This window comes from Eurosta solidaginis, chromosome 1 (genome assembly GCF_040869045.1).
Source record: "Eurosta solidaginis isolate ZX-2024a chromosome 1, ASM4086904v1, whole genome shotgun sequence".
Classification (NCBI taxonomy): Eukaryota; Metazoa; Arthropoda; class Insecta; order Diptera; family Tephritidae; genus Eurosta; species Eurosta solidaginis.
The window spans coordinates 89,334,654-89,352,038 of NC_090319.1; the positions used below are offsets into that span (position 1 = coordinate 89,334,654).

Sequence of the window (17,385 nt, forward strand, 5' to 3'; positions counted from 1 at the left end):
ATTCTTTTACTCTTGCTGGATCAGCCTTCACCTCCGCGTCGCTGGCATCAAGATCTTTTCCCTCCTCATCAATATACATACGTTGATTGCTGGTTATTTTCCCCTCTTTTATGGGAACATTGAAGTCAACTCACATTAGCTTACTTTTACCATTTAAATACAAACTTTCAATGATTAATTTGTTAAACGCCATTTTACCGCCCTTATTACTTTTTCCTTTTTTATCACAAGATCATCTTTCTTGAATATACATAAATAAAACATTTTCTGATCATATTTCAATAGTTTTGACTGAAATTTTTGAATAATTTTTGAATACGATTATGATGCATTTATTCCTCATATCTCATTCAAAATAAGATACTACAAATAAAAATAAGATACTACATAAGGTTATTATTTCATCAGCGGAAGAAAGCACGTGGAAGTGAGCTATATATTCAGAAAGCTGAATAAAAAATTATTGAAAAATTTTTAACAAAATATATTTGATTCAAATATGATTCCAAAATGTGATTGATTAAGTTTTGATTATCAAAAGTATTCATATTTGATTAGTTATTTTGTTCAATTGTATCATAACTTATTATTTAGTCAAAAAAAGTAATCAAATTGTATTGAAATGTAAGAAAATTCAAATTTTAATCACCTAAATGCTGAGTGGAAAATTAAATATTCAAATTTGTGTTTGTGTGAGAAAAAACATAAATATGTAGATATGGTACAACTGAATAAAATTTTTTCGAGACCTCTTGGCATAAGCTTCAAATTTAGAGGCGGATTTTTCCTACTTTTTTTCGACCCAGTCTAATGTACATATATATATGTGGGCAAAAGTCATAAACGCCTAAGTTCACAATATTAAATTTTATAGGTATTAAATAAACATTCATGATTTTAAATTGTAATAATGTATAACCATATTTGGGCTAATGATTTTGAAAATGGTATTTGGGTTTACTTGACTTTTATATTCGAAATTTGAAGCGTTTTCTACATTCATTTTACATTATTTTACACTTTGGCTGTTATGACTTGTGAGCAAATACCACATAATTACACAAAATTACATTAGGTTGATCCAAATTATTTACATTTTTGGTTGAAGTTGGTTGTTTTGAAATCAGTCAATATACTTGCATATCTTTACACATACCCAATAATATACACAGATAGAATTTTTTTTTTTAAATTTTGATAAAAAATATCATCACCACATGATTAAAAACGTCAAAATTTAAAAATATACTTTTATTCGAAATTATTAATGTATGTATTATATATTCATATTTTTTAACACATTTTATTAATCTTTTCATCATATCTGATATTTTTTTAAAAATTGTACTTTACTCATTTTAGAAAAAAAAAATTTGATTACTTTTCACACTAATTTTATGATCAAATTTAATAACAACAGGTATAAGCAATAACTAACTTGACCGAAATACACACACATTCAAATTGTGGGTGGGTATGTATGTATATGAGGATTTCAATATCAAAATGCAATAAAGTGCAGGTAAAAAATTTTCATAATTTCGTGATATTCTCGAAAATGATCGATTGTAATTATTGCGTTTTGATATGAACTTCCCCTATACATAAATATAAAAAAGAAAGTATATTTTAGTAATTTTATTTGCGTGAGTATAGTAGGCCGTGTTTATAAATATAAAATTTTTCTGGAAAATAAATTATCTGAAATTCTAACTCTTATTAAATATATTTTATGCATATATTATTACATATAAATATATATTATTATAAATTATACGTTGATGCGAGTATTATTTTATATTTATATATTTGTATTTTTATATTTATTTATTCAGTATGACGGAAATTACTTTGGCAGTCTATCTTATATTTGGTATGTAATAAGTGAACTACATTCCAAGATTTTTTATGCTTCATTTAAATTTTTTGCATAGAATTCTTTTCATTTCCAAAATTTTTTATTTGTTTTCTGCTTGCGATTTTTTTATTCATCATTTATTTTAATATCTTTTTTTTTTTTGCATATTTTATTTAAATTTTCATTTATTTATTTTTTTGTTTTTTGTTCAAAAACGTTTGATACTTATTTTATTTATTATATTATTTCATTTTTTTATTTATATTTTTTCAAGTTTTTTTATTATTTTATCATTTTCATTTTTGTTTATTATTATATTATTTTAATATATTAATTTATTTATTTTTTGTTCAAGTTTTTGTTTATTATTTAATTTTTTTTATTTATTATATTACTTACATCTATTTTTTTTATTTTGTTGCATTATATAACCTTTTTGTTTTTTATTTAAATTTATTATTTTTTATTTGAAATTTTACTTATATCTATTTATTTTTTGTTGTATTTTTTTATTACTTCTAAAAAATTTAAGGATACGACGGTAGACCTGCACACTACTTTGTAGAGGTGGAAAAATTTAAGAGGGTATGCTGCATAGCTGGCTGCACTTCGCGAGTTGGAGTCGTTCTCCACGCTTTCCCGAAGGCAGAAGAAGCTAAGAGATCTTGGGTTCTGGCATGTAATATGCCAATATCTGCCATGAGTACGAAACATTTGTATGTTTGCGACCTACACTTCGAAAAGGATACAAAAATGGGAAGAAAACTTAAGGAGGGGGCTATTCCAACAATTTTCGGGGGGACTGATGATGAAATGCCAAGTGGAAGTGATACTTCATTTGTGCAGAAGGCTGCTGATGAAGTGCCAGGTGAAAGTGGTCCTTTGTTTGCGCAGCAGCTTAGATCAACGACAATCAAAGAGACTGAGCCCACTGACATGACATTGGAGGAATTCGAGCTTTACTCGGACCTCCATTTAAAACGCAGGCGTCTAGATATCCGATACAAATATGAGGGTCTAGACGATGACCAGGACATTGTACCCGATCCTGAGTACTTCGCTAAACGACAACGGGTGTACATGGAGAGGGAAAAGACGATGATGCAGGACTATAGTCGGCACCAAGGCCAAGCACTACAAACCCCAGGAAAAAACTTTAGCTCAAAGTATTAACTACCTCTCTACCAAGGCTTACAAGTATATGAAGGATGACTTGGGATTCCGTTTACCAAGTCAAAGTACCCTACTGAGAGAGCGACCAATTCGGTTTGTCCGTCCAGGCATTGATGAACACGTAATAGCGAACTTGGAGGAAATGGTGAAATCAATGCCAGCTACCCATCGCATATGCTCAATCATGTGGGATGAGGTATCCATTAAAAAAGACTTGACATACAACAACACAGTTGATGGCATTGACGGTTTTGTGGACAGAGGAGAGGGCTGTCGTGAAAATCGAGTTGCGGACAAATGCCTCTTCTTCATGGTAAAAGGAATCTGCAGCAACTGGAAATACGTGATGTCTTACTATATAGTTAAATATGCACCAAAGACGGATGACATTATAGAATTACTGTGGAGAAACATCGACATCGCCCTCAGGATTGGGCTGACCGTAAAAGTTGCTGTATGTGACCAAGGGCCCAATAACCAAGCAGCCTACAATAAACTTGGTATTAGCAAGGAGAGCACTTCCATCTTACATAATGGGGTAATGATTCATTTTATGTTCGACTACTGCCACTTAATAAAAAATATGAGGAACAATTTTATTAAGAATTACAATGTAACAACGCGAGATGGCATTGTAAACAAGGTGGTAGTCGAAAAACTTTACAATTTGGACAGGGCAAACGAGAATTTTAAGATATGTCCAAAGCTGACCGATGCACACCTCCACCCAAATAACTTCGAAAAGATGAGTGTTTCGCGAGCTACTCAGTTGATATGTAACTCAGTCTATGCCGGTCTCAAAATGATGGAAGACCTAAATCTCTTTGGAGACGAGCCAAAGGTCAAGCCAACACAGATCTTCATCAAGCGGATGAACAATTTGTTTGACGAGCTTGATTGTAAAAATTTAAAGGATAAAAACCCCTTGAGGAAGCCCATAATGCGAGGAAACGATGAGAAGAAGGAACGACTTTTGGAACATATTAAATACTTCGAGACAGTTGAATTTGCACACAAGGTTAGCTGTATTGACGGATTCATCACCATTACATCGATGTTAAAATTATCAGAGGATTTATTCAAAGGATACCCAGCGTTGGATTTCGTGATGTTTGGCAAGCTCAACCAGGACGCGTTAGAGAACTTTTTTTATAAGTTACGAGCAAGCCAAGGGATCAACATGCATCCCACTGCTAACGAAATGCAGTACATCGTAGCCCGATTGGTGTCCATGAGTATTTTGAGACACCACTTCGAGGGCAAGGGCAGCAACTGCGAAGATGATGACGACATCTTCCTGGATTGGAAGCGGGCCGCAGATGGCGCTCCAATCAGCTGCATAGAGGGAGTTGCACAAAAGGACTTACCTTTACCGACCCAGGACGAACTAATCGAGACTAAAGACCGCGATCCAGGAGATGAATCCGAAGATAAGCTAACCGTATTATTAAAACAAATGGGAGAGGAGGAGCTACCGGAGGAGGACGAACAATGGGACGAACCAACTATCAACGCGACAGAACACGACCACACGTACTGTTTTAAGACAAGCCAGGTCATTGTCGGTGAAGAAAGTCCAGACGAGACAAAATCCCATGATACAATATCATACGATACGATATCCGACATACTTGGACAAATCGGAGAGGAGGAACACGTGGGAGAAGTAGATAAACTAATTGACAGTAACAAAGCGACAGAACAGGAGCAACCAACAAAGAACATCGACTTGACGGAAACACAACCAGAATACATCGTACTCCGTACAACTACTGGTCCAGGGAACCTCCAACCCGGATACATGGTACTGCGACAGAGCAAAAAAGGATATATGGTACTACGAACAACCGTCAGTGAGGGCCTCCAGGAGGAGGTGCAACCAGGATACACTCTCATTCGAACTGCCGGCGAGGGTCTCCTCGGGGAGGCCCGTCCGGGGCGAGCCGGCATGGACCTCCAGGAAGAAGTCGAACAAGGAAGAATTTCACCAGCAGCAGGCATGGACCTCCAGGAGGAGGTCCAACTAGGAAATATTTCACCACCACCACCAGCCGCCGTACAACAGACAGAAGACAAACTACCATCCGACGAAGAAGACAATGTCCTGGAAAATCCCAATGAGCTCCTCGTGGAAGAAGTAGCTGCGCGAACCGCAGAGGAGCAGATACAGAGGTACTATACTGGCTATGCCATTTATCACAAAGTACTGGGGAAGGTTAAATGTGAAAAATGTGCAAATCTCATGTGCAAGCCTTCTGTCGATCCAGAAAATACGTCAGAAGCGCTTATAGTAGCCAAGAATTATAAACCGTACGAAGACTTACGACTTGTAAATCCTTCGGACGAGTTCTTCGAAGTAAGTACGGCGCACATGAAATGGTACTTCGAAATGTTCCGGATCTGCGCACACACCCTTCAAATAAAAAAACAGATCCTGTCTTACATAAAAAGAAAAACCGATGAAACGTTCCCTGACTGGTTCTCAGGGGAGTGCGCAGACCATCGGTTACAATTGTTGGAATTTATGGTCACGGTCCTCCTCTACAAAAATGCCAAATGGAAATGGAAATGGCGGAAGAAATTGAAGAGCGACGACGACGAACAGAGGCCAAATTACAAAAATTAAACGCTGCAGCTAAGAAACATAAAAGAACCTAAGATCCTAAGCGACTTCTGTTGAGGGTTAGCGTGATATGAAGCGATGGGTAATTTGATTTAAATGAAATGTAAATTTACTATTTATGTATTTAATGCAATTTTTTATATATATTTCACAGATACCCGACATTACATGGATTGGATAATGGCATGAAGGAATGGAGAGAATCACTGCTACAACAACAACAACAACAATAATAAGGAATGGAGATGTATATAGACTTGGATGGATATAGACTTGGTAATATGAGTTACATAAAATGCATATTTACTATTTATATATTTAATGTAATTTTGTATATTTACTTTACAGATACCGAACGTTACATGTTCCAATCCATGGCAGTAATGGTAGTATGTCATAAAGGAATCGCGATAGTATCAAAGAGATTTTATTTCTTAAGAGCCGTCAGTCCATACTTTGGCAAATTACTTTCAAGGTAGTCGCTTGGTTTTTTTCAGATAGTTTTATAAAAATGCCTTCTATACATTTTCGTGTCGTGTTTGGGCATATATGTAATACTCCTATATTCCTAATACAAAATGCTAACAATGTGCAATGTGTTTTGAATTCGAAATCAAAACAAGACAGCCTATATAATGTTTGTGATAAGTGTGACAAGAAAAAATTTAAATTTAGGTACATTCGATTATTGAATACAAAAACAAACATCAATATATCGGCACACTTATGTTTGCGAATGTACCTAGACTTTTGTAGCTATATAGGAGTATTACATTGTAACGTAGCAAATGCTACGCCACAATATCTTTTTTTTATATTTTTAGCGCCCACCCCTAACACTATATTTTCCATTTACTGCCCACCCCTAGTAGTGTATGTACCGACATACATATATACATACATACCGGCCCAACAACCATCGCGCAAGCACAAGGCAAGCCAGCGATGGTCAACGCACAATGCTTGGGAATTTTCACTCGTGGCGCGCCGTGCGCGACAATACAAGGTCGGTTCTGCCGATGGTACTTCCCCCACCCCCCGGCCTATTGGGCAACCCTAATATTTGGTGATCATCTCCTCTGAGTAAGACGGGGCTCACCCCCCTTACTACTCCGAGGAAGGGTAATGCACGGACATACGGCTCAGGTAAGAGGGGAACACTTCCCAACGCCTGCGGCGGGACAAACTCCCCTACTACCCTAGCCGAATACCCGAGCCAATATATTGTAGTTAGATTAATCTCATACTAATAAAGACACTTCGCCGTAGGTACCATCACCGCCACGATCCCGATCCACGGACATCACATCCCGAAGCCTAGCCACCCGTTGTCATAGCTATTTGGTGAGAGCCACCGCCGTCCAGTACTCTCCCTTCGGGCGTGATCCCAACTACCGCCGTCACTACTACCGCCGTTAGCGCCCCCCTTAGCGAGAGCCACCGTCGTCTCCACCATCTCGGCCACCGCTAGCTAGCACTCTATCTCTCTCTCTCCCTGCGGAGAGCCGCCGTCCTTGGATTATAATATCAGCGACCCTACTTAGTAAACACCTCTCCCCCTCTCTCTCTCCTGGATTCAAGGTTGTGGATATTTTAGCCTGAGAGCCGCGGGTGTGTGTGTGTGTTCGAAATCGAAACACTAATTCATTGTGTATTTATTTAGGTGGGGGAAGTGGGACCTCCATCCGACTCTGGATTGACCTGAGCATACCTCAGCCTTTGACCAAACCCACCTCATAACATATATGTACTTCGGTTTATTTTAATGATTGCATTAAAATAATTGACTCATTCTGTTTACAAAAATTGCAATTACGATAAGTCATTACACCGCATAAATATATCGGAGGCAGTCAAACAAAAGTTGCCAAAACTTCCTTGAAAAAACATTCCCTGTTAATTGGTTGTTTTGTTTTTGTCAAATTATCGAATGACAACATCCGTTCGTCCGTCCGTTCTCTCTTCCGTCATTTTGTCCGTTAGTCCTTTTGTTCATCCGTCCGTCAGTCCGTTCGTCATTCCGGACTATTAGTTCGTCCGTCCGTCCGTCGGCCTATTAACACTATAACTTGATTATGTATATCTGTGGCAATTTGAAAAAACAAAAACAACCTAATTCGACATAGACCTTTATCTGAAAATGTAGCCACAATTCACCATTGTAACTTGCTATATTTTGTAACAGCCATTTGGCGCTAGTGCTGTGAGTAAGTAACACAGGGAGATCTGTAACATATTTGTGTTATGAAGCCAGAATATCATTTTTATCCTAACTCGAGTTAGATTGTTTTTTCAAATTGCCACAGTTAAAAAAAAAAATTTTAAATTTAAAAATGCTCGAAATCAAGCGATGACCACACCGCTTTTTCGACATTAAAATTTTCGAAAAATGGTAAAATTGCTATAATGCATAACCATTAAAATTTTTAGTCATCGTTAAATAGGCGATATATTTTAAAATTTTTACATTTAAATTTTCTTTTCTTTTGTTTCCTATACGCCCACCCCCACCAAATCCCCCACCAAACCACCCGCGGAGAGCGAATCATATTGGCAGTTGATTTAGTTTTATTAGTGATAGTAATAAGCATAACTGACCTGAGTGTGTTTGTGTGATTTACCTCTTGCGTTGTCCCCCACCTCATCGCTAGAAAATTATTAGTAAAGTTACCGGAAAAAGGCACAGATAGGAGTGTCATCGCCTTTCCCTCTTTGCTGTACATAAATTGTCATGTAAATGACGGCATTTTTGGGTTTGCGGTTGTGTATCATTGGACGGGGCAAACCGAGAGTACCGCGGATGGCGGTTCGGAGCTACCGGATGATCACCCACATTCCCGCCTGATACATATATGAATTTATGCTGGCACTTCAGCACGGCACGCAGTTGCGTGGCGGATAAATTCTAATGGCGAAAGCGATAACATTTCTCTCAGTGATACGCGATGTTCTCATACTTTGTCCGAGATCCCAGCAGGAGATCAAATAGGGGTGGTGCACTGCGCAGGGGAGTTGAAAGCCGGAATATACTCTGCCTGGTTAAGTGTATTATTTGTAGTTTGAGGTATTTTTTCACCATATGCTTCGCTCGCCGTAATCTCCCTCCTACCCTTTTAGCATGCCGCATCCAGAGCCCAGTTGGCGGGTTAATGTGGTCCTTGGCATTCAGGGACTGTGCGAGTAGGTTGCTGACCTTTGGTCGGACCTCATCTTGGGTGCAACCAAGCAGCGGTTGGTAGCTACTAACTTTTAACTTTGTGTAGCATCAGAGCCTAGTATTGGAAAACATTAAAGTCCGTTTTCTCACGGCTAATCATGAAGAAAACGGCTCATATACTTAATTCAAAATTACAAAAATAGCCACATAATGCTTTCCAATACAGGTGAAATTTAAATATTTAACGTTCAAGCGAGGTATCCAGATCACAAAAAAACACTGAAGAAATTTTCTATTTGCTTTTTTTAAGCCAAATTTTAAAATTTTTTATTATAAGATATGTTATTTTCCTTCTTCATATTCAATTCCTTAAGAAAGTTTCAGTTATAATTTTAAAAGACTTTATAAATAATTTTTATTTATATGAATATGGATAATTTTCTTTTAAAATTGTATGTAAGTTTAGTTTTGTTATTGATAATAAATGAAATTAAGGAAATGAATAATAGAATGAGAAAATACATATAGAAGAAAAGAAAAAGTTTATTGAGCATTTTCTTATGATCATGATACCTTTCTTAAAGGTTATGTTGTGTGAGAAGTTGTCGCTTTTTGGTGGCAATTTCGTAATTCCGCTACAAATTTATATCTAATACGTTATGCTAAGATGTAAGTTAAATTTTTATTATCGAAATAATAATTAAATTCAAACCATAAAAAACAATCTTTTATTTCAATGGTTACCTATAAGTTTTGTAGTAAGTATACAATTTCTTCAAGTTTAGCAAAATGCAACCTAAATTACAAATGGAAACACATTCATATACCTACATATGTACATACACCTAACTAAACTCATATTGACTTATCAAAAAATATCCAAACTACAAAATCGTTAACAAAGGCAAAACCAACAAACATTTGTACATACATATATATTTGTACAAATGTCGTTTAATATACCTCTACCGCACTAACCCCTCTGCTAACATGCAACATACATACATACATTCCTTCAACCAACCATTAAAATCTGTATCATTTTTACTTATTTGCAAATGAAATAAATTCGTGAGGAAGAAAGAAATGTTGCAACTTAGCTTCTTGCAAAAGTCCAAACATTTCATTCATAAAGATGCTTCCTCTTGAATGTTGATTCATAAAAATGCTTCTTCTTTACTTCCAAAAACTTCATGATGAAACTTTGCAACACAGCATTCTTACAAAATCATCAAAAGTCCAATTTTGTGATTTTTACAATTTTCTACTTGACTTCATATTAGGGGCTTTCACTAAACCGCGCATATGAAGCTACGTTACTTTATTTCAAATATTTATTTAGAAATATGCAAGCAAGGTTCAGCTGAGATCTTAACTTTACAAAGTGAATGCAATGTATGGTTTAGGTGCGGTGTTACTAAACAAAGCTTTTCAAATGTAAAACGAAGGAAAAAGGTAAAGTATTTATTAAGTTATCTTTAAAAATCAAAGATTTTTGCAAAGCAATAATGATTATACGGTGATACGGCTGTGTGGAAGTAAGTATTTAGGAAAAAGTGTATCACACAAAGAAGCATTGCTATCGCATAGCAAATATGTATAAAAAATAATGAATAAATTCCCCACCCCCCCTATTATGCGAATAAATTTAAATAAAATTGCATAATTTCGCGGGTTCACCGCTTCATATTTTTCAGCTTTTAGATGGATACGCTTATTTTATTCTTGCCATGATTTTATGCGGCAATGTTGCTGTTGCAGCTGAAGGGTTTCTAGTTTGCCCTCTTATGGCACAAAATCGCACTGACACGTCGATGTCAAAATTTGCATTTGTTACTATTTTTTTCGTTTAAAGAGCATATTTGCGCTAATTTTATAATATAAAATACAAAAGAAGGTTGCGAACAGTCTTTCCAGAATAGTATGGATGACTTAAATAGCCTTATTGATGAAAACAGCTAGAATTTAGTTAATTCTAGCAATTATTTAATTTCCTTTTTTTGTCTCCCGTTTTCTGAAAGCTTTAAGCGGCAACACTTTTGACAGCCGACAACTTTGCCAGCCTTCGTATTCGATTGTATTCGCCATTCGTATACGTAAATTTGTATTTATAAATAGATATATGTTTTCGTACATACATACATATGTATATGTTCAATGGCAGCTGACACATATTTAAATGGCATATATTTAAATGCAGCCATGCAACTTGGGGGGAAAACGCTTAATTCGTATTGTTTGCGAATAAAATAATTACATTTTTATTTATTATAAGTACATACATACATACATATGTACTTTATGCAATGTATGTAAATTTTAGTGACCAATAATATGTTTTGCCGTCGGCAAAACGCAAATCTTGTAGATCTCCGCCTGATTAATGAAATTGATTGAAATTTTTGAAATGTTCTTTTATTTTAAGTATTATAATTTGATAGATCAGAACTATTTTCAATTGACAATATTTTTATATCTATCAAAACTAAATATCAAAGAAAAGTATATTAAAATATTTGACATAAATTATAAACATATTTAGGTGTTTGAAAGTTGATATATGTACAAGTGTATATTGTTGTATACAAATTATATAATTTATTATACATTTGTTGCATAAATATCGTGCCTGCTATGTTGCATGAAATTACATTTTCAAACCATGTAAATTTTGGTTGGCATTATTAAGATTTGCCGTCGGCAAAACGCAACACCTCCCCCTGATTAACTAAATTGTAATATGGTATAATTTATTTATTTAAATTAAAATTTTCAATATTGCATAAATATTGAACATAAATTGTGCATAAATATTCTAGTCATTTGTACAAAAATATTAACATGCTATTTTGCATGAAATCACATTTTGTAAGCATTTGTACAAAAGTTAACAAAACTTCAAAAAGCTCAAATGCAGAAAATAACTCAATGTCTCAATGTCACTCATTTTGACTTATTCTCTACTTAATTTTCGTCAGGCGAAACAAAAAATATGAGACAAGAAATTACGAAAAATAGGAAGAGACGGAATGGCCGAGCCCAAGAAGTAGGTACATTGGCAAATTGCAATTCTGCCCGACATTGTCAGCTGGTGTCTCTTATTATCTATCCTCTTTGATGCCACTTCATGTAACCAGCTAGATCAGCAGAAATGCGATCACACGGTATGATCGCATATCGTGGTTGGCACACGTCGCTGTGCCAGCAAAGCAATAGCTATTGCTATCGACTGTGGTCATTGCGCTATGACAACATCACAAGCGCCACAATTCTCTTCATCATGTTTAGCTGCATCAGCAAAAGCAGCTATTACAACATCATCAAGTAAACATCGTTAGCGCGACGATTGTGTCAATGTCGCTAGCCGCCAGCAGAGTAGCAGCAGCGTTACGCGACGTCGTGGGCTAGGTGGACAGTTAGGGTAGTTAGTAAGAGTCAGTTTTTAAATGTAGCTCAATAAAGCGCACACGTGCAATAAAAATTAACTGGCGCCCAACGTGGGGCTGGAAAAACAATAATTATTTTGATTCTGATGGACAAATAGTAAATCACAAATTACGCTTTACTAGCAGAAATTGAAACAAGCATCCTGGTGAATAAGAAGTTAATGAAGCAGACTGAGAAGTAGCAAGCAACAACGGAAGGAGTAGAAACAAGAATCGTTACAACGCAAAGAGGAAAAAAGTGAAGTGCTCTAAAAGAATTTAGTGAAAGTGCAAAACCGAAATTGAAAAAAAAAATAAAAAAATATAAATAAATAATAAAAAAAGGTGTTAAATAAACCTATGTGTCCTTTGTGAAAATTTTATAAGAAAAGTTTTAATGTTAGATGACTGAGGTGTTAGAGGACCTCTTTAAGAATTTAAATTTAGCAGCAAACAGACAGAATACAATGAATATAGAACAAGTAGCGAGTGAGAGCGGAGGTGAGGAGAGTTTAGCCGAACAAAAAACGGAGTTTGACAGGAAGTTTCTTGCTTTGTAGAAACAGGTAACAATAAGCAAACCTAAGGTAGAGAAACATAGTAAGGTAACAACGCCCTAACTATCTGCGACATTACATTAGACGCGATAAAATCCCTTCCGGAATTTTTTGGACATCAAGGCACACAATGATTACGAATTATTTAGGAGGTACGATAGCAGTGAACGCCAGTACCAAGTCGTTACCATTATCAGGAACAAAGTGAGAAGTGCTGCCGACGCAGTACTTTCTTCTTTTAACACAGTGCTTAACTTTAGTGCTATTATCTCCCGACTCGGCTTTACTTACGTGGACAAACGGCCGATATACTTAATCGAGCAGGAATTATCCACCCTGAGACAGGGATCAATGACATGCCTGGAATTCTATGATGAAGTAGAAAAGAAGCTAACTCTGTTAGCAAATAAGGCAATAATGTCTTATGAAAGTGGTGTAGCAGACACCATAAATGAGAAATATAGGGCCGATGTACTCAGAGTGTTTATATCAGGCTTAAGGAAACCATTATGTGATATCTTGTTCGCATCTAGGTCATCTGACCTCCCATCTGCCTTGGCTTTGGCACAAGAGGTAGATGCCAACAATGAGCGTTACGCTTTCGCGATGAATTTCGCGAAAAGATCTCAGGAAAAACCTGGCGGAACTCAGAATCCAGCCAATCAAAAGTCACCTAACTACGAGCACGATGTGGGTCATAAAAACCCGCATTTTTCAGTAGTAAATAAAATAAACAGGCCAGTAGTCCACAGATGTGGAAATACCCAAAAACCATTTACCAATAGTAATTATTCGGACCAAAGGCGTATTGATCCTATGGAAGTAGGTCCCTCCATATCCCAATTTAAAAACCAAACAAGTAACCCTAGCCAGGAACAATACAGTAGGCCACAAGGGAACGTGCAGCGAACTCAGGACGTTACACAGGACCTAAATTGCAGCGCGTAAACCATCTTACCAATGAGCGAGAGTCGCAAAATGAAAAACATACAATAACGAAGCGGAGCAGGCAGCCGACAGCATCGAATCCGATGAAGTTAATTTTTTAGGGCAAAGTCCCTTCTTCCTTGGATTTCAATGTCACACAGGGGCATTAAGGAGCTATATCAGGCCCCTTCCAGGACTGAAAGGAATAAAACCCATTTTTAGTAAAGTCTATTCACGGCGTTACCCCCATCAAACATAAATGCAAGGTTAAAATTGTTTGGATAGTAGCAGAATTTTTTCTTCTACTTAATCTTACGGTGTAATTGTTCCTGACCTATTGAACAAGGCGCATGCGTCTATTAATTTAAAAACAAACACAATAACAATGATTTTGGTAAGGAGATTATACTATTTGTATCTAGCGAGGATGTTAGTCACTTACGACAGCAGGCGAAAAACGTCCCACAAAATCTAGAAGAAGCATTCTCAAAAATGATTGGTAGCATAAATGGAGTGTTTGCAGACCCTAACGAAGCACTACCATACAACACAAACGTAGTGGCAACGATTCGCACTACAAACGAAGACACCGTGTATTCAAAGCTATACCCGTACCCATTAGGCGTCTCGGATTTCGTAAACAAGGAAGTTCAAGAACTGCTAGCAAACGACATAATTCGGCCATCCAGGTCACCATATAATAATCCCATATGTATGGTTAAAAATAAAGAACTTGACGAAACTGGGCAAGAAAAAAAGCGGATGGTTATAGATTTTCGAAAGCTTAACGAAAAAACCATCAGCGATAAGTATCCAATCCCGGATATCACGAGAATTTTAACAAATCTAGGTGGAAGTAAATTGTTTACTACCCTTGATTTGAAATCTGGTTTGCATCAGATCAACCTGCTGGAACGGGACAGAGAAAAAACAGCATTTTCCGTAAAAAATGGAAAGTGTGAATTTTGTACATTGCCATTCGGTTTAAAGAATGCTCCCAGCATTTTCCAGAGGGCAATAGACGATGTGTTGAGAGAACACATAGGAAGCAAATGTTTTGTCTATATGGATGATGTCATTATATTTTCCAAAGACGAAGAACAACATTTGGATGATGTGGAAGTGATTTTAAGAAGTTTATTCGAAGCCAACATGAGAGTGTCAGCTGAAAAATCAAAATTTTTCAGAACCGAAGTGGAATTCCTGGGTTTTTTAGTTTCACAGGGCGGAATAGAGACGTGCCCGGATAAAGTGGATGCCATTCGAAATTTCCAGGAGCCCACTACTCTAAGATCATTTTTGGGTTTAGCGGGGTACTACCGCTGTTTCATTAAGGATTTCGCTAAAATAGCGAAGCCACTTTCAAGTATAATGAGGTGTGAATATGGCCGAGTTACTGCGTCACAGTCGAAAAAAATTGAAATTGATTTGGCTGAGGAACAGAAAAAAGCCTTCACTACCTTAAAGGAAATACTAGCATCAGAGGTGACATTAACCTACCCTGATTTAAAAAAAAACGTTCGATTTAACCACGGACGTGTCGTCGCACGTAATAGGTGCTGTTCTGTCACAAGAGGAGAAGCCTATAATAATAATATCCCGTACTTTGACCAGTAGTGAGGAACATTTTGCACGCACGAAAGAGAGCTGTTGGCCATAGTTTGAGCACTTAAAACCCTTAGAAACTACCTGTATGGCGTAACAGATCTTACGGTTCATGCGGATCACCAACCGCTTACTTTTGCGGCTTCAGACAGAAACTCAAACTCAAAAATTAAAAGATGGAAAGCCTTCATAGACAAATGTAACGCGAAACTCATTTACAAACTTGGTAAAGAGAATGTAGTCGCAGGTGCATTGTCTAGGCAACACATGAACGCCCTGGATAACATGAGTACTGTAATGGCACCTCAAGTCAATCAATTTCACCACGTCAAATATTCAAAAACACAACCATGCGTCAAGCATCAGCTGATGATCAATAATACGACCCTGTACAAAAATGTGCAGAGACAGAATTTTTGAAGACACGAGACTATGCAGTCATATTTTTCCGACAAGTACTCATTAATTCGAAAATATTAAATATTAATTTGTATAAACAAAATAAGTCTTTTTTTATTGAGTGCTTTATTCATAACTCTGCTTGGGAGCGGCTGGGCTTTCCCCATGAAGCGGCTACTAGGAAAGCCACCAGTGAGTACGTACATACGCCCCTTCCGCAGCCACCCATACACATAACGAGCCGGCGTGCTCCTGAGTCAAGTAAGACAAGATGGAAGATTTGCAAACCCAGAATCCACATTTGGGAATCCAGTTTGTAAACCAACATCTATATACAACACAAGTCGGGTAACTTTTCTGGAAAATTATTATTTACATACATGCGTAGTTTACATGGCGACCGTGCCATCGGGCCACACCACGTGCACAAAATGGCGGATTTCTTACAAGACAAAAATGTCGTAAAGTGCTCTTTGGCATGTAATTCCGTAATTCGGTCTGAAAGCAACACCCACTGTGAGGTCTGCGGTATTTGGTGCACAAAACTTCTCTGAATTACTACTTTCCTGGCCAAAGTGTTCATAATTTGGTCGACACCGACATCGGTTTATATACTTTCGCCACTAAGCATATTAGCTATTAAACCTACGAATTTTTTCCACGTCGCCAACAATAAAACCCATACATAATAAATATATGAACATTCTAATTTTTTTCATGCGGCTGCAAAGCATATTCACCCCTATCATGCATTTCGATTACGTTCCCGCTCTACGCTCCGCCGGAGTCGAAAGTAGGTATCATGCGTTGCAATTGGATTGAAAGAAGAAGAGGAAGAGCTATAACTCTTTCGAAATCAGCTGTTTGCCATGAAATATGTGAAACTGGAACATAACAAAGCAAAAATACACAAATTAGTGCTGTTCAAAGAAAATAAATAAAAGTAAAATTTTTATATTGTTATTATTTTTATTAAACGTAAGTATGGAATCCTTATCCGCGGCGATATTACTGGTTGAGGAGGAGAGCAGCGCATCTCAGAATGCTGTGGTGAGAATTGAAAAGAGAAGATTGCGAGATATGTGCGATCCCTTCCAGATGATCGATCGGCTGTAAGTAATTGCACGTGAAAGTAGACAATTTTCTTACAATTTGGAGCCTGCACATCTTCCTTCGGACGCTGGTGGAAACCGTTGGCTATATCTGGCTTACTCTCCATCATATCTGCCAATTTTCCATATTGCTCTGGTGTTGTTGTTTTTGACCTGAAAACATATCAAAAAACATCATTCGAGCGCAAAAACTGGAAATATCGTGAGTTTTACAACTCTTAAATAAAAGTTTTACTTACATTTTAAGAAAATTAAAAAAAAATCACGCAAATTAATAAAATTTGTACAGCTAAATAAAAAAACAAAGTTATCCGCCAACAAAATTGCAACTTAGAAAAACGGAGCTACGATCGAAGTGCATGATAGGCAGAATTAAAAATTTCGAAGTTGAACTGAACGGAAACGGAACGCATCATACCAAAGTTGCCAAACGGAGAAAATTTCAATCCAAGTCGAAATGCATGATAGGGGTGATTACGTTTCCACTATTGGTACCAGCTGATACTATATCAAGTCAGAACCTTATCGATTTAAAAGTAGAGTTTTCTC

At 36.7% G+C, this 17,385-nt stretch overlaps 1 protein-coding gene across 1 annotated transcript in view; it reads right to left on the reverse strand.

The window, feature by feature from the left end:
• Positions 1–9,556: 9,556 nt before the first annotated feature.
• The window catches only part of LOC137236457 (rho GTPase-activating protein 39-like), a 334,523-nt gene continuing 326,694 nt past the window's right edge, over positions 9,557–17,385 (reverse strand). The window contains exon 14 of the transcript XR_010948423.1: positions 9,557–16,989. The gene's annotated coding sequence lies outside the window, so the exon portion shown is untranslated. The remainder of the gene's footprint in view (positions 16,990–17,385) is intronic.